Source organism: Carcharhinus amblyrhynchos, chromosome 4 (assembly GCF_965287045.1).
Source record: "Carcharhinus amblyrhynchos chromosome 4, sCarAmb.v2.hapA, whole genome shotgun sequence".
NCBI lineage: Eukaryota > Metazoa > Chordata > Chondrichthyes > Carcharhiniformes > Carcharhinidae > Carcharhinus > Carcharhinus amblyrhynchos.
The window spans coordinates 40445848-40471748 of record NC_137327.1 but is presented as its reverse complement, the minus strand read 5'-3'; the positions used below and the strand labels follow the sequence as shown (position 1 = coordinate 40471748).

The 25901-nt window shown below is 40.9% G+C and overlaps 1 long non-coding RNA gene across 4 annotated transcripts in view; it reads left to right on the top strand.

Moving 5' to 3' along the window:
* The window catches only part of LOC145341938 (uncharacterized), a 77390-nt gene extending 68038 nt beyond the window's left edge, over positions 1–9352 (top strand). For 2 of the 4 annotated variants that reach the window (XR_013886471.1, XR_013886470.1), the window contains one exon: positions 4105–9352. This is a non-coding gene — a long non-coding RNA (uncharacterized LOC145341938). The remainder of the gene's footprint in view (positions 1–4104) is intronic. The other 2 variants (XR_013886473.1, XR_013886472.1) reach the window with 2 other exon arrangements.
* The last annotated feature ends 16549 nt before the right edge of the window (positions 9353–25901 follow it).

Here is a 25901-nt window from a genome sequence, read left to right as displayed (position 1 = left end):
GTCATTTCGCGGGATTCGTGCATGCATTCCCGATGCATGCGCATCTCCCAGAGCCAGGCAACAAGCACAATCGAGGCAACGCTGGAAACTGGAAGGAAGAGAGAAAAGTAATTTAAACCTGTTTTTAATATAGTTTAGATGTGATTATAGCATGTCCCACCCCACCAGGAGTACTTCATTTCGGCAGGGCTTAGAGTAGGTTTGGGGAACTAGAGAGAGACCCCTTTGGAATGAAGGAGTGGGCAATCAGGACCTCTCAGGGATCAGGTGGTGGGGGAATGGTTCCCCCGGGAATGGGCACCCTGGCACTTAGTGGGGGTGGGGATGTGGGGGTCCCATTGCCATTCTGCATGGGGATCGGTCAGGGCTGGAGGGAGGCCAGTAATTGTGGTGGAGATGGAGGCCAGCTTGTGGGGGGTGGGGGGGGGGGGCGGTGTTGTCGGTGGTCTGCCGGGGGTGTCTGCCTCCTGGGGGGAATCTGCCACCCGGAGGGGAGGGTCTTCCGGGGTGAGGAAGTAGGCTGGATATCAGGGCACTCTGGGACAGGGTGCAGTTGGGGCTGGCTCGGGAATTGTTATGGGGGTTGCAATCAGGCCATGGGGGTGGCAGCAATGTGGGGGTCTTGGATTGGCCAACGATCAAGCTGCCTGCAAACGGGGAGACTAACAGATCGGGGCCACTGCGTATGCGCAGAGTTTCAGAGCCATCAGCCTCTGGCGTGAATAGGCTCCACGCACCTCAGATTTTTAATGATATTCATGATTGGGATCTCTACATTGCATATAGTGAGGAGATTCCGGTCTAAAGTTGTACTGAGAAAGCAGTTGTGATCTAAATTAGTTTTCCCACCAATTCAGCACTTTTGGGAGAATTGCCACCCAAATCACAGCTGTCACCGAAAATGACATCTATGGATTTATCAGCAACTCCCCCCAGATGTTTGTCTGCTTGTCACACTGTGGGCCAAATGGTCCCACTGGAACTCTGTCTTTCCAATCTCCACTCTTGAAGAACACACATTGGAATCTTTTCCCAAACAATGCATTTTCTTACATATCTTCAATGAGGATCCATTTCCATGGTTTTGATCTATCTTTTCCATGGTCCCTTTGAACACCACATACATTCAATCTTCTCCTTCCATGCCATCTACCTCAGATACTCAGCTGTGTCAACAGAACATTGCTGCTTCACAGGCCCATAGTAAAGCATGACAAACATTCAGCTGTCTCCTTAGATATCCTGGCTTCTCGCAAGCCTATTTTGCTTTAATCCTCATTCCTGCGGCTTTCTCTCTTTAAACTTGGAGTTTTCCTCTTCTCTTCATTCTTAACTTTACTGAACAGGATCTTCCCAGATTCCTCTACTTTTCCTTTCTCCAGAAGGTCTTCCTGGGATCTTTCTCCTGTTTCTCTTGATTTTGTCTTCTTCTTTAGTTTGAGACTTGTTATCTGGCCCTTTACATGTCCTGTCTGTTCTGTTTCCAACAGAACTGAAACAACTGTTCTGTTTTCTTGGGTGCAGAATGCCAAAGATTCATCAACTCTGAGAAAAGAAAATCCTCCTCACCTTCATCTTAAATAGATGGCTCCTTATTCTGAAACTGAGCCCCTTTCCCACAAAGGAGGAAATAAATTTTTAACCTTTAGCATTCAGCCAGTTAAACCCATTAGATACACAGTTACCTCTCAGATCCATAATCAAAGCAAATGTGAATAATGATCTTAAAAGTATACACAAACATGTGACTTGTGCCATAAAAAAGGGGTTAGCATTGTGGCCTCACTGCACCCAGGGACTCAGTTCGATTCCTGGTTTGGGTCACTATCTGTGCAGAATCTCCACATTCTCTCCGTGTTTGCATGGGTTTCCTCTGGGTGCTCCGGTTTCTGCCTACAGTCCGAAAGATGTGCTGGTTAGGTGCATTGGCCATGCTAAATTCTCCTTCAGTATACTCAAACAGACACCAGAGTGTGGTGACTAGGGGATTTTCACAGTAACTTCATTGCAGTGTTAATGAAAGCCTACTCATGACACCAATAAATAAACTTTTAAAACTCATTTAAACTTATACCTAGCTGCTGCTTCAGGGTCTGCTCCATTTACAAAGATACCAGAGTCACAATAATCATATTTTATCCCTTGATGACAAAAAATAAAACACTAGGTGGAAATTTAAAGGAGAGTTGTTGCCTCATTGAGTGTCCTGCACAGTTCCATCTTCCAGCTCAACAGATGTGGCATTTACTCATCATGTTTTCACTGCTTGTGAATGTTCACCTTAGATTAAATTAAAACTCTGGTAATCATTTAAATAAGTAACATCAGATGTAATCAACACAATGATATTTTAATCTTCATTACAAAAGTGTTCAGAAAACACAGGCTATAGAGGTCCTGGCTGATAGCCTCATGGTGATTGTATACTCCCTCTGTGAAATTAATGAATTTTATAGCTTATATATGATCTTCAAATGAAAGTGAATGTAAATGTTTTTAATTTTAAAAAAACAGCTTTAATAATTAGCTTTCAAGTAACACCTTGATTCTCAAGTATTGTTTTAAGTATTAGTAGTGTTTTAAAGTATAAGGGATAAAACTGATAACACTTTACCGATAATCGACCCTTTATTCACCATTCCTCGTGTGAACCATGTCATTTTATTTAAGTAAACTGAACTAAAGCCCAATATCAAATTAATTCCTGCAACTGCATCAGTGAACATTTCATGGAAAACAAATGCAACAATGCCGGTTTAATTTTGAAAGAAAACATTTAGACAATTAAGTGTCTAGTGTGCTGATAACAAACATAAGGCGTTAACTTTCTCTTTTCTGACACCGAGATTACAGTACAGTTCCTACTGTGCGCACAGCTCCCTCCAATCTTCTCCCTTCTTCTCCAGAAGATGCCAACCCCCGCTGGGGCACCACTCCAGATGCCCTCCAGCACTTCATTTTGAAGAATGCTCATGCTGAGAAATGAATGAATCGACTCCATGAGCATGGGGAGATTCCCAGGGATGCCAGCAAAAGTCAGCTCAGGGCTGCCAGTGGCGAATAGGGCCAGGTCCGGCAGCTGCATCTCCCACATGCCCCCCTCTGAACCTGTCATACTGAGCACTAGCTGTGCTAATCTTGACACTCCTTCATAAGGCTAACCCAGTTCAGGGAGCACCTTTCAACTCTGTTCCCCACATACAGTAAAACACAATAGCTTTATTACGATTGACTTTTCCAAGATTTTCCAAAGTCCTCAAGATATCTGTCATACGTTGTTAACTGTTTCTCTTTTTTTCCACTTTAGGATGTAGAGATCCCAAAATAATGGATGAAAAGCTCACCACTGCTCTCTGTCAGTCATCCTCACGTGCTGACTCATACCCGCATATTTTGTGAAAATTAACATTCATATACAATACAAAAATGCTAAAAATTTCCAACATTTCTAACTCAAATATATAAAAAGAACATGTACGATATTTATCCATGTTAGAATGTCTCCCCCTGAACCAAGTATTGTACTATGAATGATCCAAGGGTTTTATGTTGGAATAGGAGACATTGAGCTAATTAAAGTACTAAGCCTTCTCCTCGTGCTTTAATTAGCTTTTCTGTCTCTTATTCTGGCACAAACCCAACTGGATCATTCATTCTAGCCACAGTAAACTTCAATAACTGTTACGTATTAGCTGCATTACTGCCGTTCTTTCGAAATGTACTTGCTACTCTCACTGCTATTAAGATCAATGCATTTATTTACTTTAAAATTCCTGCAGGATATCAGATGTTGCAAGGACCTTTCATTGCATTAAAATGTACTGAATGCGATTTGCAGTCAAATAGTTGGGAAAGATGAGAATAAATCCAGCCAGTTGTTAACTGCTGCTACCATCCATTGGGACCTCTGTCAAGAGGCTAGGGCAATAGCAAGAGCTGCCTCAGATTTGCATGGTTTGGAAGGGATGGTCCTAATATCAGATTATTAATGTAATGGAAACTGGCTGGTAATGGAAATGGAAAAGATGTGTCCTTTTTAAAAAAAACTCCAGTACGTGTTGTTATTTGTAGCCTTTCCTTTCACTCGTTTTTCTTTTGTTGCAGATGCCAAAGCAAACTTCAGGGATTACTATGGGAAGATGCCAATGCTCTACTTGCTGGGTAGAGGGTGAAGATTTATTCAAGCCCAACTTTTCAATCTTGTAAGTCTCAACTTTCTCACTAATTTTTTTTCCTGCTCAGCTGCAGCACCAAGAAGGCAAAAAGACAGAAAAAAGGTTCAGCAGATCATTAAAATAAAGGCATGAGAAAAATCTCCAGTCAGTGAAAATGATATGCAATTGACCTTCATGTTATTGCTAAGGAACAGGTTTCATAGTTAAGACATTTTTAAAACTGTCATTTAAGGAACAATGTGCATGGGGAATCTACTGCTCACACTTAAATGAACAATGGGAGATATCTTACACCATTTGGTTTAATTACGCACTTCACTGTTTAAGTAAAAAAAATTGCCAAGTTAATTACTTTCTCCAAAAAGATGCCTCCATCTTTTTGACACATGCTTTAGGTCCAAAGTATAGGGCACTGTACAATGTAATGCATTGGTGCAGATTAGTGGAATTTCCAATTCACACTGATTTAATTTACAAAGGTTCTATGTATCACACAGTAATATATTTTTAATGGAATCTTTGCTAAATTTTTACTTTGTATTTCATGATTTGCTCATCTAGAATATTGCAATACATATTGCAGAATGTCACTGAATGCAACTTATTTAAAAATGAACGCCAAGAATGTGTGCATAATGAAATTCCTATTAAGAAAATAGATTTTTAGCAGTTAAGTGGTTAAACTTTACAGGATCATTATTTCCTTTCAAATCTCTGAGTTAATTTATCTGCATGAAACGATGCCTGGAGCGTCTTTCTTTGTATGTGAATTTGACAAAGAAATATAATGTTATGCAAAAGTAGTTTGTGTAATTTGAAATTAATCAGCATTAAAATTATATATGGTGTAATTTATCAAGATTTGTTAATGGCTTTGCAGATTTGACAGCTTTCATGATGGGGGGAGGGAGGGGGAGTATGGGGAGGAGTCAGGGAAGGGTGAACTCTCATAGCAGCCATCACCATTTGGCTTCTCATTGATGTACCTTATTGACCAATGCACCTGGGTGCTAACAAAATGGTAAAGACTCATATCATAGTAAAAATCCTGTAAACATTTTGTGCTTACAACATACTGAATTTAGACCTTGCCTCCAAGTTTTCGTGTCTGAGCAGCTTATTTAAGGAGTCCTATATTCCATTTTGTTAAACAGTGGGACTGCAGTGTGTTATAAATCTTAATTCCTGTGCTGGTAATAAATACATTTTCATTATTCAGAGAGCTATATTTCTCCTTCACAGTACTCAGAACTGTGTAGAAGGGGGTCAGATGTGGAAAAATTCAGAAGATGACATTTTTTTCTAAATCTTTCAATTTAATAAAGCATGGTTTCATCACATTTTTGTGAAGAACATGTTAGAAAGCAATATTTAGCAGCTCAGTTATTATTCTTGTGTATCCTTCAGTTAATTAAAATTTTGAAAACAATGAAAAATTCAAACTTTTCTTCTGCTTGTAGATTCGAATGATTTATTCCTGTAGTGAAATTACAGTCCTATAAAATTCTGTGGGGAAAAGAGCTCATTATAGATGAAGACTTTATTTCCTTAAAACAAAAGCATTTGCCTTGACGTACTTAGTGCAGGAACTATATTATGACTCGCTCATTGTTAAATAAATATGCTTCTCTATGCATAGGCCAATTCTCAAGTTAACACTTTAAGCAGGCATAGTGAACATTATATTAAAATAATTCATAGTTACATAAACTTAAAGGCCACTGCATGGAAATACAGAACTGAAGTATATGTTTCATTGTAACATGTGTAAGTTAAATCTGTGATGTACTGTTTTTTTTCCTGCAGTTGGAACAAAATTAAAGCAGTTTGAATATAACACCATTTCATCAAAATAAATGGTTGTATGTGTAAAGTAGAGAAGTAAATAATCTTGGTCTTATTCCTACATTATACATATATTCTTTTAGAGATTTTTGTGTTGAATGACCTGTAGCAACCACAGAAATAACATTTTTCTTTTTTCCCTTTTGAAAGAGCAGGGCAGGGTTGATTTCAAAAAAATTAAAGATTTGCTGCTACAAATGAATTAGGAATTCAAACAGACCAGATTATGATACAATTCTGAGTTTTGTGATCAAGACTGGTCACACAGAAAGAGAGCACCCAAACAGTAAATATGCAGTATTTACAGTTCAACCATTGTATATTTTGTTGTAAGCCTTCGAGCTTCATTTCTCAGTGCCAAGGTTTTTTTTATTTCCGCAGGATTGGTAGCTGGTGGATCAAATGCACAGGACAAGCCATCAAGATATGATCAAATCCAGTCAGTGTGACAATTTATGGACTGGTTCCAGGTTATTGATGTTTAGATTGAAAGTAAATATATAGGTGCATTGTAAAAACTACACGTAAACCACACAGGAGTCCAAGCTCAACCACCTAGCAATGATCTACATTCGAAATGCTATGCTTAATATGCAGAACAGTCATGTTCAACAAATTATCGGTATCTCAGCAAAGAGACCCTTTGGTCAATCTTGACCCACATGATGATAGCTTAGCACCAGACATATCTTTCAAACCTGGAAAACTAAATCAACTTCCCTTCCAGTTTTCTCCCTTCTTTCACCTTCACCTGGTCCATTTCTGAACCTTTCCTTTCATTGGCAGTTTCCATTTCTGGGGATGGGCTATCAATAAATATTTGGCATAATCAATGGACTCCCACGGCTACCTCAGGGCTGGTGACAGCACTATGCACATGCCTGAGCTGCTGACAGCCAAGGTCACAGGTTAGGCAGCATCTGTGGAGAGAGATACAGAATTAACAGATGTAATTTCATGTGGATTTAAGGAGCAAGTTGCAAAGCATTGGGGGCTGCAGCACAAAGATAGGATGCACAGGAGTGGAATCTCAATGGTGTAACATCCCTTCTGCATTCTCCCAGCAATAGGAAACCTCAGAGGTGATGCTAAGATGAAAGTGGATACCAATTGTGCTAACTGACAAGGAAATTTTGTCTCATTCACATGAGGCAGATTGAAATTTAGCGCGAAGTTTGGAATTAAATGAGTGGTGCATGCATAGGATCATGGGCCATCAGATCCCTAACACTAACATCTGGCAGCGCTAAGGTGAGGTCTCAGGATCCCCCATGAAGGTTAACTAGATTATAGTTGTCTCCATTTGTCACTCATATTGGTGGAATAGAGAAGTGAGGAGATCAGAGTGTGCTGGTAGGCCTCTACGATGGAAATGCTAGCCTATTGTTGCACTCACGGATACTGCCTAACTGCTGCATATTTCCAGTAGCTTCTGTCCTTACATCTTCAGTACCTTGGCCAGATTGTTACGGCCATTCATGTTGGTAGGATTTGCCCATCCTACTGCAGTGAATGGAGATTTGGCTCAGCTCCAAATTCTCTGACCCTTCTACAGTGTGAGCATAATGTGAACGACCGGTAAGATTGCACCCCTTTGTATCGTCAAATCCAGTTCACTGCTCTTTCCTCATGCACTTTGATATTTCATCTTCAAGGGTTTATTTAATTCTCTCTTAAATTTCTTGATTCACTCACTTTTAATAGCCACCTGTGACAATGCATTCCATATTGCATTGTTTTGCAAAAATATAGCCTAAACTCTCAGATTTATGTTTTTACAACAGTTCTTTAATATATACATGTTTGTTATTGATTCACTAACCAGCCGTTGTGATTTCTCACCTCAAACTTCTTTCATAATTTTGACTATTTTGATTTGATCCATGCTTCAGTGAAGACATCTTACTGGTTGTTCAAGTCTGTCATAGCTATATTCTCTCATTCCACGTATCATGCAAGTGAATCCATTGTTATGTATTTTACCGCTGTTGTGATGATTTGTGATGATAATATTTTCCAATGTTCCACTTTTCCAATTGATTTTAATAAGACCCTTTTCTAAAGCTTCCTCCTTCCTATTGATTTTTGTCATTTTATGTCAAGCCATTCATTTCATCGTATTATTCATTCTTCCCTCAAACTAAGTATCCCTTATGTTTCTCAAAGTGTTCGTTCGAACGATCTTTGTTAATTTGTCATTGATATTTCAGAGTCATATATCATCCTGCCAATAATTAAGTGTAACTTACTGTACCATTTGCTTGCAGTTCTGTGTAAGTCCTGCATCGATTAAGATAAAACTATCATCTTGGAGCATAGCAAGAACAATGATTTTTAATTACATATTTTATCTGTCTTTTCACAGGAAAACTATGTGATGATTGGCAACCTAAGGCCCTCAAGAATAGCATGTGAATATTCTGATCAAAGGAATAAGCAATATTCACAGGGTGTGAATAGGAGAACCAGATAAATTAGTTCACAACTGAGATTTAATTCTAACTTAATTATACTGAAGGTGTTAATATTATAAGTTGGAAAATAGCTGATATTATAGCATAATATAAAATGAGATGTAAGTTAGCCTGCATTAGAACACTGCAATACTAGACCAAGATCATCTAACAGAAACTTAGGGCATTTATAGGGGTTGCTCATGGTCACTGAGTTCTCATCCTGCACATTACTATTTATCAGACATGTGCAAAATGTCAACTCGGGCATCACAGGATATATAGAACTGGAACATGTGAAACGGTGTTGTCAACTATCAAATTGATCTGACTTATTTTATTTTCTTAGATCCAGTACAATAAATATTTCAAATTTATCACTCAAATCTAATTGCAAACCTTGGTTATTTCATGTGGTTGAGTATATTTCATGGGAGTGAATGACTCAGATTAAACAGCAACAATAACAATTTACATAGTCTTGTTAATGTAATGAAATGGCCCAAGGCACTTCACAAGAGCATTATAAAACTGAATATGACACCGAACTCTTAAGGAGTATCTGGTAATTAGTCAAAGTCTTTCTCAAAGTGGTGGGCTTAAGGAGTGTTGTAAAGGAACAGAGAGAGGTATAGCAAAGAAATTCAGTAGCTTTAAATCTTATGCAACTGTCATGGACAGAATGTTATGTGTTGATTTACTGCCTGTGATTGAAGCATTTTGTATGTGCGATGCATGTATTTTCTTACCCTCAGAGCAAGCTGTTCTGTTAGTTTTTTTTAATAAAGAATGTTATTTATTATCACACACTTGTCCTGGAGATTTTAAAAAAATGCAAAGATCACTCACTCAACTCACCCACAATAATACTGATGCAAAAATTAGACACAAATTAAGAAAAATATGGTTGTCTCAGTCTCTCGTTCATGCCAGACCTGTAGCTTCTTAGATGAGTTGATGCTTTTAGTTGAAGTGATGGTCTTGTAGGCAGAGATTTTTCAGTAAGCTGCTTGAGTTTCCAACAAGTTGGTTCTCAGATGAACTTGAAGGCAGAATAGGTTGGGGAGCATGCTTCTTTGCTTTCATTGTTGTTTATTACCTTGATTGTATTCGCTGTTTCAGAATGTCCAGATGTAATTAGGTATTTGCTTGATCCTCAGGACTGTAAGGAGCTGACATTGCAAAAAGTCACATGGTATGTAGCAGACAATTTAACTCTGTTTTGTTCAGAATTTTGAAGTATTATCTGAAATTTCATAATATATAGGAATGCACGGTGCACAGTGGTTAGCACTGCTGCCTCACTGCGCCAGTGACCTGGGTTCAATTCCTGAGTTGGTTGGGTTTCCTTTGGGTGCTCCAATGTTCTCCCACAGTCAAAAGACTTGCTGGTTAGGTGCAGTGGCCATGCTAAATTCTCCCTTAGTGTACCCGAACTGGCATCAGAGTGTGGCGACTAGGGAATTTTCACAGTAACTTCATTGCAGTGTTAATGTAAGCCTATCTGTGACAATAATAATACATTTTTTTAAAAAATGACACAACTAAAGACACGACTATGATTATTGGGAGTGTTGAAAATCAGGGATGCTCAAGAAGCTAGAATTAGACCTTGGACTCTTGTGCGGCTAGAAGGGATTACAAAGATAGTGACAGGTGAGACTTTGGCAGGATTTGACAACAAAGATGAGAATTTTAAAATCAAGAAATTGCTTGAGCAGGAGCTAATTTAAGTCAGTGAGCACAGATGTGGTAGATGAATGGGACTTGCTGCAAGTTAAGTCACGACCAGAAGACTTTTGAATGTCCTGAAATTTGTGGAGAATAGAATGTAGGATACCAGCCAAGATTGCATTAGGAAAGATAACCAAGGTGTAAACGAAGGTTTTGAGAGCAGTTGAAACAAGGTGGAACAAAATTTGGCAATGATAGTGAGGTAGAAATAGAGGATCTTAGCAATGTTTTGCATATGTGGTCAGAAGTTCATGTTGGGATTGAAAATGACACCAAAGTTATCGACAGATTGGTTTGTTGCCAAGAAGCGGCACAAAGTCTGTAGTTAGGGAATGAAGTTTGAAGCACTAAAAACAATGACTTTGATCTTTCCAATATTTAATTGAGGGATCTTTTGCCTACCCTGTCCTGGATATAAAGTAACCAATCTGATAATTTGGCAACAGTGGGGGAGTCGAGAGTGGTGATGGTGAGATAGAGCTAAGTGTCATCAGCATACATCTGAAAAGCAACTCTCCTTTCCGATGATATTACCGAGGGGCAGCAGGTAGATAGGAAATAGAAGGTAACCAAAGATATATCCTAGGGGGACACCAAAGGTAACAGTGCAGGACCGAGAAGCGAAGCCATCACAACTGATACTTTACCTACACAGAAAACATGCTGACCTTGGTATCTTATACCACTTAATTGTAGACTCAAGAATGTGCACTCACTGTAACTATAATTACTGGCTCATGACAGCCTGAATTATTGCCACGACAAATAGGGCCTCTGGCTTAGCTAAAATGGTAGCCATGATGTAGAGATGCCAGCATTGGACTGCGGTAAGCACAGTAAGAAGTCTCACAACACCAGGTTAAAGTCCAACAGGTGCCAGAGACCTGATTCCAGAAGTCCTGTACCCAACCCTGCGCACCTGCGCTCCACCGCCCCCGCCCCCCACCTCCCCCAACATCTTTTTTTAGCAAGGGGTGAACGGGGTGGGTCATAATTTGCACATTTGTGGTTTATGTAACAGTGTAGATGCCTTCAAACAGATCCAATTTTTGTAACTGAAATGTCCAAAACATTTCAGGAGAAGGTTTAAAGCTGGTGGAGTTCTTTGGAAAGGCAAAGTATCCTTTTTGACATGTAGGGTACTCTTTTGGATAGGTTCAGGGACACTTTTGGGAGAGGTAAGGTACCCTTTGGGAAATGACAAGTCCTCGCTGAGATTGTTAAAGGTAGACATAAGTGTGCATAAAAAGTGGATAAGTTCACTGGAACTGTTAAATATAGAGGAACTGTCAGGTTGCTTGGAACTGTCATAAGTATATATGTTTTTATATGGGGTTAAGCATTAAGTGAAATGTTCATTTTATTAAGGATTTATATAGTTGAAGGAATGTAAAGATAGTGAATGTGTTTTTATGCATGAGTTTTTTAAAATGGAGCCTATAATAGAGGTACAGAGTTTTATTTTATTTATTCTTTGCATGAGGCCTGAGGTCTTTCCATGGATACTTGTAAATTGACATAGAAGGTGCTTGGGCAAAGGGTGGAGGGCATGAGTTCACAGGAGTTAGCATTAAGTTAGCTATAAAGAACCATGAGGGTGGGTTGGGGCATAGGTTAACATAAAGGGATGTGGAGTGCTGGCAGAGGGGCACGGATTAGCATAAAGATAATGTCATGGAGGTGGGTAGAGGGACATAGGTTGACTTGGATGGGGCATGGGGAGAGTGTGGGAGATGAGGCCTGGTGGGATTTAATTTTTTTTACAGCTGACTTCAAAAGAACTAAGGCAGGTCTTTTAAACAACCCCCGCTCCCCCAAACACCCAGCAGTCCCTGTGATGGCCTCTTTCTGGAGATGGCGAGCCTGACTCTAGTTAACACCCCTACAAAATTATCCAAATCACCTTGGGCCAAATTTTCAGTGCAATGGCAAGTACCATTGATTGGCACTCGGCTCAGTTTCACTGTACATCTCTCAACAGGGTTTCAGACCCAGGCCTGCTGAGAAATGTGAAGCACACTTGCTCCTGGAATCCTGTTCGTGCAGTGTAGCAGCAACAAAGAAATGAAGCTACACCCCCTTTTTAAGGCCTCTGCTGTAGTAACCCAGTAAGTTTAAAGATAAGTGGGTGGGTTGTCGTTGGGATATGGACAGCTCTGGCTAAGCCAGATTTTATTGCCCATCCCTAATTACTCTAGAGAAAGTCGTGGCAAGCCACATTCTTGAATCACTGCAGTCCTTGTATTGTAGGAACACCCATAGTGCTGTTGGGGATGGAGTTCCAGGATTTTGACCTAGCAACAGTGAAGAAACTGATATATTTCCAAGTCAGGATGATGGGGTGACACGGTGGCACAGTGGTTAGCACTGCTGCCTCACAGTGCTAGGGACCAGAGTTCGATTCCCAGCTTGGGTCACTGTCTATGTAGAGTTTGCACATTCTTCCTGAGTCCATCTGGGTTTCCTCCAGGTGCTCTGGTTTCCTCCCATAGTCCAAAGATGTGCAGGTTAGGTTGATTGGCCATGCTAACTTGACTCTGGTTTCGGGGGGGATTAGCTAAGTAAATGTGTGGAGTTATGGGGATAGGGTGGGATTCTTGTCGCTGTAGGCTCAATGGTCGGACGGCTTCCTTCAGTACTGTAGGGATTCTATGATTCTTCTGTGTGTGACTGGGAGGGGGACTTGCAGGTGGTGGTGTTCCCATATGTCTGTTGCCCTTTTCTTTCAAGGTGGTGGAGGTTGTGGGTTTAAAAAGTGTTGACAAAGGAGCCTCGGTGCGTTGCTGCTTTGCATCTTATAGATAGTACGCTCTGCTGCCTCTGTGCATTAGCGGTGGAGGAAGTGAATATTGAAGATGGTGGATGGGGTACCAATTAAGTGATCAGCTTTGTTCTTAGACAGTATCAGATTTCTTGAGTATTGTTGAAGGTTGGTTGGGTGGGAGCTCCTGGGAGGTCAGGAGGGGTCATGTGGTTGGAGGAGGTAGTCGGAGGGGACACAGGGATGTTGGATGGCCAGAGTGTGGGGTTGGGTGGTCAGGATAGGGGGTCAGTCGGACAGCTTTAGTCGGGATATGAGTGTTTAATCGGGGATGGGGGAGTAGAGGGTGTTAGCAAGTGGGATGTTAGTCAGGGGTTTGGTCAGAGAATGGTCAGGGTTGAGGTGGTTAGTTGACGGGGTCAGGACAGTGGCACAATGGTTAGCACTGCTGCCTCTTGGTGCCAGGGACCCGGATTCAATTCCTGGCTTCGGCCACTGTCTGCGCAGAGTCTGCATGTTCTTCCCATGTCTGTCATGCCTGATCGCTGGCCAGCCTGGGACCCCCGCAATGCTGCCCCTCCAGTCCGCCCATGGCCTGATTGTGGCCGCCACAACAACTCCCGAGCCAGACCTGAGCAACACCCCCCCCCCCCCACCACTGCCCCGGAGTGCCCCAATGTCCAGTCCAACCCCCACCCCAGCAGTGGCAATTCCCCCAGCCCACTCACCCCAGCAGCAGCCCCCCCCACCCCCCACAGGAAGTAGACACCCCTTCTGACAGACCACCCCCCCACCCCCAGCCCACACCAATTGCTGCCATCCCTCCATCCCAGAGTGGCAGCAGGAACCCCCAGCCCCACTGAGTGTCCCCTAGGTGCCACAATAGGCCCCATCCCCTTGGCACTGCCCAATGCCTGGTGGAGAGTGTCAAGGTGCCCCTGGGCATGGGCACTTTGCCCCTTGGGCAGTGCTGGGAGCACAAGCTGGCACTACCAGGGTGCCCATGCCCAAGGTGCCCCAGGAGGGTGTTGCCCCCTTCTGCCACCCGATCCCCTGGGGGCTCCGATTGCCCCCCTTTCATTCCAACAGAATTTCCCGCTAGTTCCCCGAATGTGGGGAGTTAGTCTAAACCCCGCCAGAATGAAGTACTCCTGACGGGGCAGGAGATTCAATTGGGACTGGTAAGTTCCTGATAATTAGATTTAAATGGCATTTAAAACATATTAAAAAATGATTCAAATTACTTACCTGCCTTCCTGCCAGTTTTCAGGGTGGTCTGACCAGCGACTATTGGCCAGTTCTGGGAGATGCGCATGCGCAAATCCCGGAACAAGGCCGGTGACACGCATCTCCCACCCTGACCTGCCAGAAAAGTTGCGGTGGGAGAATTGTGGCCAACATTGCAATGTTAATGTAAGCCTACTTGTGACACTAATAAAAGGGAATTCGGGGTTAGTCAGAATGGGGACTAATGAAGATTGTCAGGGGGTGGAGGTATAATTACCCAGGAGTTAGAACTGGTTTTAATCCTTCTAACTTTTCCTAGGTAACTATCCTATTAAATGAGTCAGAACCATCCAAAGTCTTCAACTTTAAGTCAGAGTTTTGGAGGATTCCAGACATAGGCTAATTGGAACTTTGCAGGCAATTCCCATGCAGTCCTTACAATGGGAACATCCTAGTGGGGTCATCCAGCACATTCTCCAGGATACTTCTGGGGTACGGCCCCTGGGGCAACAGAAGATCTGGACCCAAACGCTGAGTCTCTCTCGCATTTTCTCTGTTTGGGTCCGATAGTATTTATGGAGAATAGAGCCAACGCCTCGAGTCTGGATGACCCTACAACAGATCTGAAGATTTGGACTGCTGTCTGTACTGAGAGGCGACTGACATGAGTCAGCTTTCTGTTTCCTTACTGAAAAAACTCAATTTAAACACAGTATGATCTGAGTAGACTGGATCTGCTGTGTCAATGTCCAAACAATGAGCCAAAGGAAAGAGATGCTTGGTGCTACTCCAGCCATTCATGGCAAATAAGGCACAACCTGAGACATCTCATTCAATGATGAGATGTTTAAAAAAAAAGAAACTAGTATTGAAAACCTAAAATGAAGGTTTCATCTGAAACATGAACCAATTTTTGCCTTTCAGCTGCTGTGTGGCCTGTTTCGCACTTCCAGCATTTTCTTTGTATTTCATAGAATCTCTACAGTGCAGAAGGAGGCCATTCGGCTCATTGAGTTTGCACTGACAACAATCCCACCCAAGCCCTATCCCCGTAGCCCCACATACTTACCATACTCATCCCACTGACACCAAGGGGCAATTTAGCATGGCCAATCCACCTAACCTGCACATCTTTGGATTGTGGGAGGAAACGGGAGCACACGGAAGAAACCTGTGCAGACTATATACAGATTGGCACCTGAAGTTGGAATTGAACTTGGGTCCCTGGTACGTGAGGCAGCAGTGCTAACCACTGTGCCACTGTGATCCCCCTTGCGCACAGTGCTGCCCATGTGACTACATTGTTTAGCCATTTTATTAGAAAAACAGCCTAATCAGAAGTTTAAAAGCACTCCAGTGGTAAATTACGTATATTACTGCAGTTCTGGTCTTGTTTCTCAAAATAACATTACATTGAGAATTAAAATCATAAATTACAAATTTCTACCATAGACTAAAAATTATTTTCCTTTGGATTTGCAGGATAATCAATGTTTCTGGAAGATGTGCAGAGCTGCTTTGAGATCTGTAGTCAGCTGAAGTCACTCAGAAGAGAAAGTAGCTGCTGGTATCAGCTGACAGTTTAATTGCTGGTGCTTTGAATGGCTAAGTATAAGCCAGTCTAGTCCACAGCTCTATTAAAAAATTTATTGACCAACTCAAATGCCTATTGACTTGAATAGAAAATACTGCATAGGTTTAACTTCACTTCAGATGGACGTGCTGGTGTTTTAGGAATTTGCTACTTCATCATTTAATTATAGAAGTGGCTTAATTTCCTGCATGGGACATTATATACGGCCTCATTTACATCTCCTGTTTTCAATGAATCTTTCTCGTGTCTGAAATCTGCATTTGTGAAATAAATAACAAAATGAATTAAGCTTTTAAAATCAGGAAACAATGCGCTGCTAAAGAAAATATGTCACTGATTAAAATGTAGGTGGCATCATATCATGGATTTAAAAGCATTCTTCCGCCAATCTGTCTTTATTTTGGAGGGTCATTATTTTACTTTATTAATCTGTACATGGACCTATTTTGTAAAGTTGCCTTTGGTTAATTTTCTTTAGGAAGGAAAAGGTATAGGAAAATATCTGGTCAAGAATGGCCAATGTAGGCTAGATAGAAACTCAGGAGTTGCATTCAATTACCCATGGGAGCAAGGATAAACTTTGCAGATTTCTTCTATCTGGACAAATATTTTGGGTAGACACCATGAGAGAGCACATTGCACATAAACTGGTTTCAAGGTTAGTTTGGTGAACTGGATGGTATTTTCTTGTCCTTGAACTCGGACACCATGGGACACTAACTTAAAATACTCAACATAAAGTGAGGGAAACGGTCATCTTCTCCTCTGCCTAAATTGACAGGGCAGATAATCCAGCAGTTAGAGAATGCAGTTGATTGCCATTCCTTCATCCATTTAACCTTCAGGTTTTCCCTTGCTGCCTTGTCAGAGGCAAAACCTCTGTCCGTCTCTCATGAAGCAAATGCTAGTCAGGTGTGGCAACAAATGTAAACAGGGAAACCAAAATATAGGTTGCCTCTTGCCTTGTTCAGGACATTCACATAACCATATGGTGGAAATCAGAGGATGGAGGGCAGAATCTCACCACGACTTAAAAAAAATCACCACTGGCACCCCCATTCAATTGACAATAGTGGCCCATCTGCTAGAGCAGTTGGACCAATCACAGAGCTAGGAGTTTGGCAGCTTCAATTTCAGGACACGCATGACATCACCGTGTTGAGGCGCCCACACAGACAACAAAAGTGTTTAATTTACTGTGCTGGGGGCCAGGCAGGTGGGACCCGCTGGAGCGACAGCCATTGTCTCCAGGAGATCTCTCCTTGGATCTTGGCGCAACCAATAAGGAAGGGTCCTCCCCCACCCCGGTGCCCAGTGGGAGCCTGCCAGCATTTACCTATAACACGAACAAAATACCAACAGGAAGTGGCCATTAATTAACCAATTAATTGGTTTAATAATTGGCCATACATCTTCAGTTGGCTGCAATGTTGCCTTCTCCTCTTCTGGGAATATTCCATGGCAGTGGGAAGATGTCAGGCTCCCCTCCAAGCATCTGCCATTTTACAAACCTTTCACTCTCCCAGCCTGTCTCCAGGGGCTGGTAAAATCCAGCCTGCTGATGCGTTTGGGATTTACAAAATTGAACTTTTGTGAGTTCAAACACATACAGGTGACATTTCCCATCCTGTTTGTCCTTGAGAAGGTGGCACTAAGCAATCTTCTGCTGGAATGAGCTCCAGGATATTGATCCAGCGACAGTGAAAGAATGGCAATGTATTTCCTAATCAAGATATTTTGTGATTTAGAGGGGAGATTGCAGGTGTTCCCAGTCACCTGCTGCCTTTGTCTTTCTATGTGACAGAGGTCAAGGGTTTGGAAGGTGCTGTCAAAAAGAAGCCTTGATTCTATCAACCCATGTTTACATGTGAAGCAGTCAGAAACAGAAATTATATCATAAAGGGTATTCACTGATCACTGTTGGAATATGCTGCACAATATCTATCATGTAATGTTTTAAAGTTTATTTATTAGTATCACAAGCAGGCTTACATTAACACTACAATGAAGTCCCTGTGAAAATCCCCTAGTCACCATACTCTGGCACCTGTTCATGTTCACTGAGGAAGAATTTAGCATGGCCAGTGTACCTTACCAACATGTCTTTCAGTGGAAACTGGAGCACCCGGAGGAAGTCCATGCAGACACAGGGAGAACATGTATGTTCTGCACAGACTGTGATCCAAGCCGGGAATCAAACCTGGTGCCATGGTGCTGTGAGGCAGCAGTACTAACCACTGCACCACTATGCTGCAACCCATCAAGAAAATAACAAGAAAATAAGGTCATCTGTTCAACCCATAAGATCCTGAAAGCTGGCACTTGTTCAACAATGAAGTATTTATTGTAAAATAGGATTTGTCATTCTCAAGGTTATTTGGTTTAACACTATTGCAGAATATTCACCGAGTAATTATTCATTTTCCCAAAAACAGAAAGGTTGATATCTCGAAGAAATCATCATATATCATTATGGTCTTCTTTAGGTAGCAAGGTAGAGGTGAAGACAGGCCTGCTCATATGCATGTAGGCAGGCATGCTCACATGCACGTGTGATTATGGAGCCTTTTGCACAGTAGTCGATCCTGTGGCCCATGATGAGCCTTTACAACTCCTGCCTTGTTCAGACATGACTGTGCAGGATAAAAAACAAACAATAATGGGAAAGGGATTCTTGTTGTCCAGTAAAAAATCAATGAGAGCCCACAACTTCATACAACAATATAACAGGGCAAGCACTGGAATGCAAAATACTCAAGGCAGCTTCTAGCAGTCAACTGTGGAAAGAGAAACAGAATTAATGTTTTGAGTCCAATATGACCCTTTGGAGTGAAAGGAAGAGTCATATTGGACTCAAAATGTTGACTCTGTTTCTCTCTCCACAGATGCTGCCAGGCCTGTTGAGTTTTTGCAACACTTTCTGTTTTTATTTCAGGTCTTCAGCATCCACAGGACTTTGCTTTTATTCCAGCAGTGAGAGTTTGGGTCAGGCCAACTTGCACTTCTCAGTAATTTATAATGTGCAATACTCTGAGGTATTGCACAATCTCATTATCATTATTTTTTGCATATTTAACTACAGTTTTTTAATTAGATGTATTTTATTATTCATGCACATAATTTGACTGTTGCTCATGCAGCTCTCTTGTATATATATAAAAAAAAGCATTCCAACTTTCCTGCTTGTGGTCCTAAACTGACAAGTGGTTCGACTCTCCACCACAGTAATGGCTCTCTTTTAATTTAGCTAATAGCTATCATGTTATGTACCTTTATAAATTTGCTAAATTCATAGCACTGGGAGTTGTCTCTCCATGCGGTAACTGTAAGTAGTTTGCTGTGTTTGGCTTTCGCATAGAACTGTTTGCTCAGGGTATGGCTCCTTGATGTATTATTAAAATTGGTAATGGACTCCAGGGACTCTTTCTGGTTATAAGCCTTCATTTTCAGTATAAACCATGCGTTGTTTTCATCTTTCCTCATGATTGTTAATGGCAGTGATGATGAGCAGGGTGTTTTTTCCACTACCTTTATGAGAGCTGCTTTATTATGCAGTAGAAATAGCCAAGCTGCTGATTTTGTTTAAGGTTTTCAATTATTTATTTGACTGAACACATCTGTTACTGGCAAAGACCCAAGCATGGACCAGAGCTATTACTAGTTTACACCTGCTGAACCACAGCCATAGATGTGCACATGCAACCACAAATCTGAATGGGTATTCTGACTCTGTTCTCACATTATATTTTAACAGTACAAGTTGCATAATTTTTCTAGCCATACACAGGTCAGATTTTACAACTATTGTAAAAGGATCGAGCCATCCTTTAAAGTAATATAATTTTATGAAAATATTTATTGGAACAAAAATTGGTTTTCTCATTTTGACCATTTTGAATTCAAGAACATTAATGAACCCCCCCTCCCCCGACCCCCACTCCCCACCACCCCCTTGATTATGTAAGGGAGAGACTGAAACACCCGTGCTTTTTCAACTCAATCTTTCTCTAGGACCTTAAAATATTCTAATAGCCCTCATGCTTATCAATATGACAGTTCAAGTTATAAATCTTCTCAGGTAGCCTTTAACTAAAATGGAAGCTTGTAGTAAAATTGCAAATTCCAGCAATATGAGCAAATTCTGTGCTGTAGACTGACACCCACTGGGAGCTGAAGTGAGAATCATTTCACTTATAAGCCCTCCTCTGCTAATTTCCACAGTTTCCAAAATTTGTTTCAATCTGTACGGCACAATGGTTAACACAGTTGTCTCACAGCACTAGGGACTTGGGTTCAGTTCTGGCCTTGGGAGACTGTGCAGAGTTTGCCTTTTCTCCCTGTGTCTGCATGGGTTTCTCTGGGTGCTCCAGTTTTCTCCCACAATCCAAAGATGTGCAGGTTAAGTGGATTGGCTTTGCTAAATTGCTCCTTAATGTCCCAAGATGTTTAGGTTAGATAGATTAACTGTGGTAAATGTGTGGGGTTACGAGGATAGGGTAGGGGAGAGGGCCTGGGTAAAATACTCTACACTGTATTTCTATGAATTCTATAGTTCTACATGTAACACCTATCAGAAGTTACTTTGGCTACAGTGTTTAAATATTGGTTCCAATGTGCTGTGGGATTTTCTCTGCTGATCAACCAACTATTGAATTTTAGAGCTTCTGATCTCCCACTGGAATTGAGGTTGGAAAAGCAAAGTACCTCATCTATAAACTTTCATCTCTGCTGTTTATTTTTCTATTCATTCCTTTCGATAACACCGGGAATAATGGATAGTGTGGGACAAGACAAGATCAGTGGCGGACTGATTTTGGGGACAACTTAGTATTTTTGAGGGAAGATTGGAAAGCTGGAATCTTGGCAAGGAGAACCAAGGAGTAAATGAGAGAGCTAGGTCAAATTGCCCCGGAAGACCTTTGAAGGTCAATCCAGGGTAGGGCGTAATGTCCATTTTCCTACCAGCCGAGCCTTTTCTCAAATCATACTTTCTGAGGCTGTAGATGGATTGTGCAGGCATGTGTGCCATTGATTATACAAATGTAGCATTTACCTTAGGCTGCAACCCAATGAACTGCAAGTAAGAAATGTTCTTCTGTTCTTATTTTAGATGGTTTTCTCTACTGTAATCAATTACAGTGAGGAAATTCCAGTCTTTTAGATATTCCTGATGCCCTAAAAAGCACCGGATGCCTGAGATGTATCCCTTGTGCCCAGAATTACAACAGGAAGAAGAAGCAAGAATTATATTGCATTATGTGTTTGCCTGCTCCTAGGCATTTACAGTGAAAAGGTAAAAAAGAGCTATCTCGTCCTTCGCTCAAAGTGCATCAAGAATATTTTGAAAATTTAACCCCATTGAATCTAGATTTGCCAGGAGTCTGGTTAAAGACTTGAACTGTAATCTGAGTGTGCAGCCAGGGAGAATTAATGGAAAAGAGTTCTTGATCCAAGACCAAAATGATAGATACAGTCTTCCTAAAATCCAGTTGTTGGAAATCCTAACTCATCTGGGGTGACTGTGCAGACTGGAAAAGAAACAGTCTTGAAGACAAGCTGCATCATGTAGGGATGGGACCATGATGTGGGTATGCCGGCGTTGGACTGGCGTAAACACAGTAAAAAGTCTGACAACACCAGGTTTTAGTCCAACCTATTTATTTGATAATATACTCACAAGCTTTTGGGGTTAGTCCCTTCGTCAGGTGAATGGAGAGTTCTGGCCTCAGACAGAGCATATAAAGCACAGACAGTCTGTGCTTTATATGCTCTGTCTGAGGCCAGAACTCTCCATTCACCTGACGAAGGGACTAACCCCAAAAGCTTGTGAGTATATTATCAAATAAATAGGTTGGACTAAAACCTGGTGTTGTCAGACTTTTTACTGGGATGGGACCACACATGGACTGTAACACTGAGGTGAACCAAAGGTGGCGGTTGGTGCAGGAGAATGGTGCAGACTATGTCAAACGTTTTCAGGAGGATGTAGAGGACAGATAAAATATGATAGTCTCAATCACAAAGCATACCAGTAATCATTTTGACCAGGGCAGTCTCTGTGCAGAGTGGAAACCAAATTGAAAGTATTTAAGCAAAGAACTGTTTTAACATATTCAAAAACTTTGAAGACAAATGGAAGGCCATAGATGAGTTGCAATAGCAAGGGTCAATGGTAGGTTTTTAGAGAGGGGGATTATGGCGGGCTTTAGACCAGGAGATTATGGTGGGCTATTGAAAAAGGGACAGTACCCGAAAGGAAAGAGACATTGGCAGTGACAATAAACACTGAACCAGGAAAGGAAGATGAGTAGTTAGAAAGAGAAAGCAATCAAGCTTTAATTGGAGGGGAGGGAGTTTGAAGATGCAATTAATCATGACATATAGGAGCAGAATTAGGTCATTTGGCTCATCAAGTTTGATCTGCCATTCAATCATGGTTGATAAGTTTCTCAACCCCATTCTCCTACCTTTTTCCCATAATCTTTGGTCCCCTTACCAATCAAGAACCTATCTATGTCTGTCCTAAATACACTCAATGACTTGGCTTCCACAGTCTTCGATGGCAATGAATTCCATATATTCACACCCTCTGGCTGAAGAAATTCCTCCTCACCTCTGTTCTAAAGCGTTGTCACTTTACTCTGAGGCCATGCCGTCGGATCCTTGTCTTTCCAACCAATGGGAACAACTTCCCCATGCCCATTCTATCCATGCCTTTCAGTATTCTGTAAGTCTCAATGAGATTGCCCCTCATCCATCAAGTACAGACCCAGAGTCCTCAAAGGCTCCTCATACGTCACAGGTGTTTTGTCATCAAACAACCAGAGAGGAAAGGAAACTGCATTCCGTTTTACTGGACTGAATTCAATGCAAACTCTTCAAATGTGAAACAGCAACATCATAATACACTGCAACAACCAGTCCATGCTCTCAATTACTTAAGTAAATAATGGCAGCCAGCCCCCCACAGCAGTTCAAACTGCAAATACACATTTCATTACCAGTTGATGTTCAAAAGCTCTTTGGGGAAGGATTTTGTAGCAAATTGGTGCTTCCTAGAAATGTTCTGCTGTAAATCTCCACTTTGTTAAGCTGGGCAAACAGTGCATTTTCCAACAACTGTGCAGTGTAATGTTTCCTGAGGCAGATGCAGCACTTGTATCATTAATGGCACAGATGCCGCTCAGACCATTCAAATGCCCCATGATTTGTATTTACAGATGGTTATGTTTATGTTTTTTGTAAAGTCGAACCTCACAAAAGGAATTCAGAAGGTCCAACAGATGGACATTGTACACTTCCTCTTAATATCGATTATCATACTGTAATTAGAAATGTAATAGAGGTTGAAACAGTAGTCCCATAAAAGGAAAAAAAACAAAAGGCTTCACATACAAGTGTGATAAAATCACATTGTTGTAATTACAATGTTTCAGTAAGTTTCATTAGGGAGGAACAAGTGGTTTAGACCAGGAGATAATAGCCAGGTCAGAGTAATAGCAGCCAAGCTTTGCTTTGTCAGGGTCATGGAAGGTTCAGTGATGCAGGGAAGCTTCCCCTTGATCCAAATAATACACTAGGGACTTTGCTAAAAACATTCTTCATATTGTGGGAAAGCAGTGACCACCATGGGAAAATTAAGACTGGACAAGGATGTTGACATGACCTGTGGAATTAAGGTGCTGCAACACTTGGCCACATTAAATTATTCACACTAGATTCTCTGCTGGATAGCGTACTCTTAGAACGATTCTTATATAGCTCAGTGATCGCCTCTTGAATATTATTTATTATTTACAAAATTCAATGCCTCACCAGAGGCAATGTTTATGGAAATTTGCCGATTCTGGAGCAAGCATGTTACAGTTTAGGTAAAATATTCATGTATTAGCATTTTCTTTTTGCTTCATAGTGGAATAATCTGACATTTGGTTTAAACTTTATTTCCGTCTTTAGATAAAACAAATAATCTTTACTGCTCCATTGGTGACAGAACCCATGATTTAAATACAATGCCATCTAAATAAAATGTAAATCTAATTTGTAATGTTGAAAATCCAGGATTTGTAAGTTGTCTAATTCTTTTTTAAGGTTGTTTTAATGACGTGGGCAATGCAAGTTATACGCATCTATTGCTCATCCTCAGTTGCTCTGAGAAGAAAGTGTCCGCTACGCTACTTCAGAGAGCATTAAAAGAATCAACCATGTAGCATGGGACTGGAGTCATGAGGAGGCCTGATCAGCTTCCCTTCCCTGAAGGACATTAGCACAAAAAGTCTGAAGCTCTCATGGTCAATTTTCTGGTCCAAACTCACAAATTACTCAATTTGTTGAAGTAAATTCTGTAACTTACCATGGTACAATTTGAACTTATAGCTTGTGAGTTGTCAGTCCCATAATTTCTGAAAACACATGAAGATCATCATCTGGAAAGCCTGAGTGTCTGCCTTTTCTTGCTGATGACATGTTCAGAGAGTGACTTTAAGTATTAACTTGTTACTTGGATCTAAGTGTTGTCAGATGTTGCAGTGCAATGGCAGCATCAACAAACTACGAACCATACAATCCATTGCCTCACAAAGCGTCATGGTCTGAATTGCAATGTTTAATACATCAGGGTCTTGTGTGGATCAGAATCAGGTACTACATTGTAGCAGGAACCGATGTGGCATTCAAAACATGCTCACATCCATATCATCCCATAAAACAGGAAAGTGAAGTGTCATTATTTCTTCATTTTTCACTTATAGAATTATTTTTCTAAAACTCAAATGAAACCAGCATGCTTGCAGACTTTTTCTGGTTAAATATGGAATGCCCAACAATAGACTAATTCTAAACCCATCCAACAGTTTAATAGGCGATTTACTACTAAGAAATCCTTTGGAACAAAACCTAAGTGCATTAAAGTCAGACAGTAGGCTTATTACTCCAGAGACCCATGAAATGATAAATTACCCATTTTTAACTATAATTAATATTTAAGGCAGTGTTTCCTGTGATACATGCTGAATAGACTATTGTTCATAGCTTCTGGAGTTGGTACCTTCTTATAATGTTGTGTGTCTAACTGTGATTTGTTCTGAAGTACCCAAGTACTCTCTTGGAGTGGATAGAGGCAGTAATTTGTTTGCTAAGCCTGTCTCAGGAACCATACATCATTTGAGAAAACAAAGCCCCTTTGCAGCTGATACGATCAGTTTCCTCTATCTGTGTTCCTTTTTTTTCCCCACAGTACAAGTCCGGTCTCTCAAAATGTTTTCCTTGTGATAATTTGTGATGGTCATGTTCCAGAAGTCAGGGCAAAACGCATCTATCTTAAGCTGAATGCTGGACTTTTATTTTCCATACATTGTGTGTTCTACCACTTGAGGAAAGTTCTTTGCCAACTTTTATTCTCAGTATTCCTTTGTTTGGTTTAATTTTTCATTTTGTCTAAGAAAACAAGGTTTGGGAAATTAATCACCCTTGCCGTAACCACCAAGGGAACAAGGACCACCACAGAGCCTTCTATTATCACAGTGCACAAAGTCTTTTACGCACAGCAGCAAAAGGATAAATGTCATTAGGAACAATCGTAATACATAACTGTCATTGAAAACACATGCAAACAAACTTTTAATAGCAAACTGGACTGATGGTTGATAAAGGTTTCATTTCACCTTCATTACTTCGCATCATGGATACTTTATATCGTCCTCTTGCCCACACTAACTGGCTATGCATTCGCTTTTGGCATTCAGCATGAAATTCTGAATAAAAATATAAAAGCATCTTTGGTAAAATGCAACAGCAGCATGGTAGTTCTTATGGAATAATTAATTTTAATGTGTCCCCCCATTTCATATGTTATCAGCTCTTCAACACATTTTGGTTAATAAAAATCAATCCCAATGTTTACTGGAAAGAAAAGCATTTGACAAGCAAAGAAAAATGGGTCTTCAAAGTGGAGCCTGGAGACATTAGGCACTGAATATTGTGGCTAACATATGTACACTTCAGTCTAAGTACTCATCTCCTTGACAACTTTGTTCAAAGTTACTATTCTCAATTTTTTTTTCATTAATGCATTTCATTAAACACTTGATATATAATCATTGCTAAAACTGATT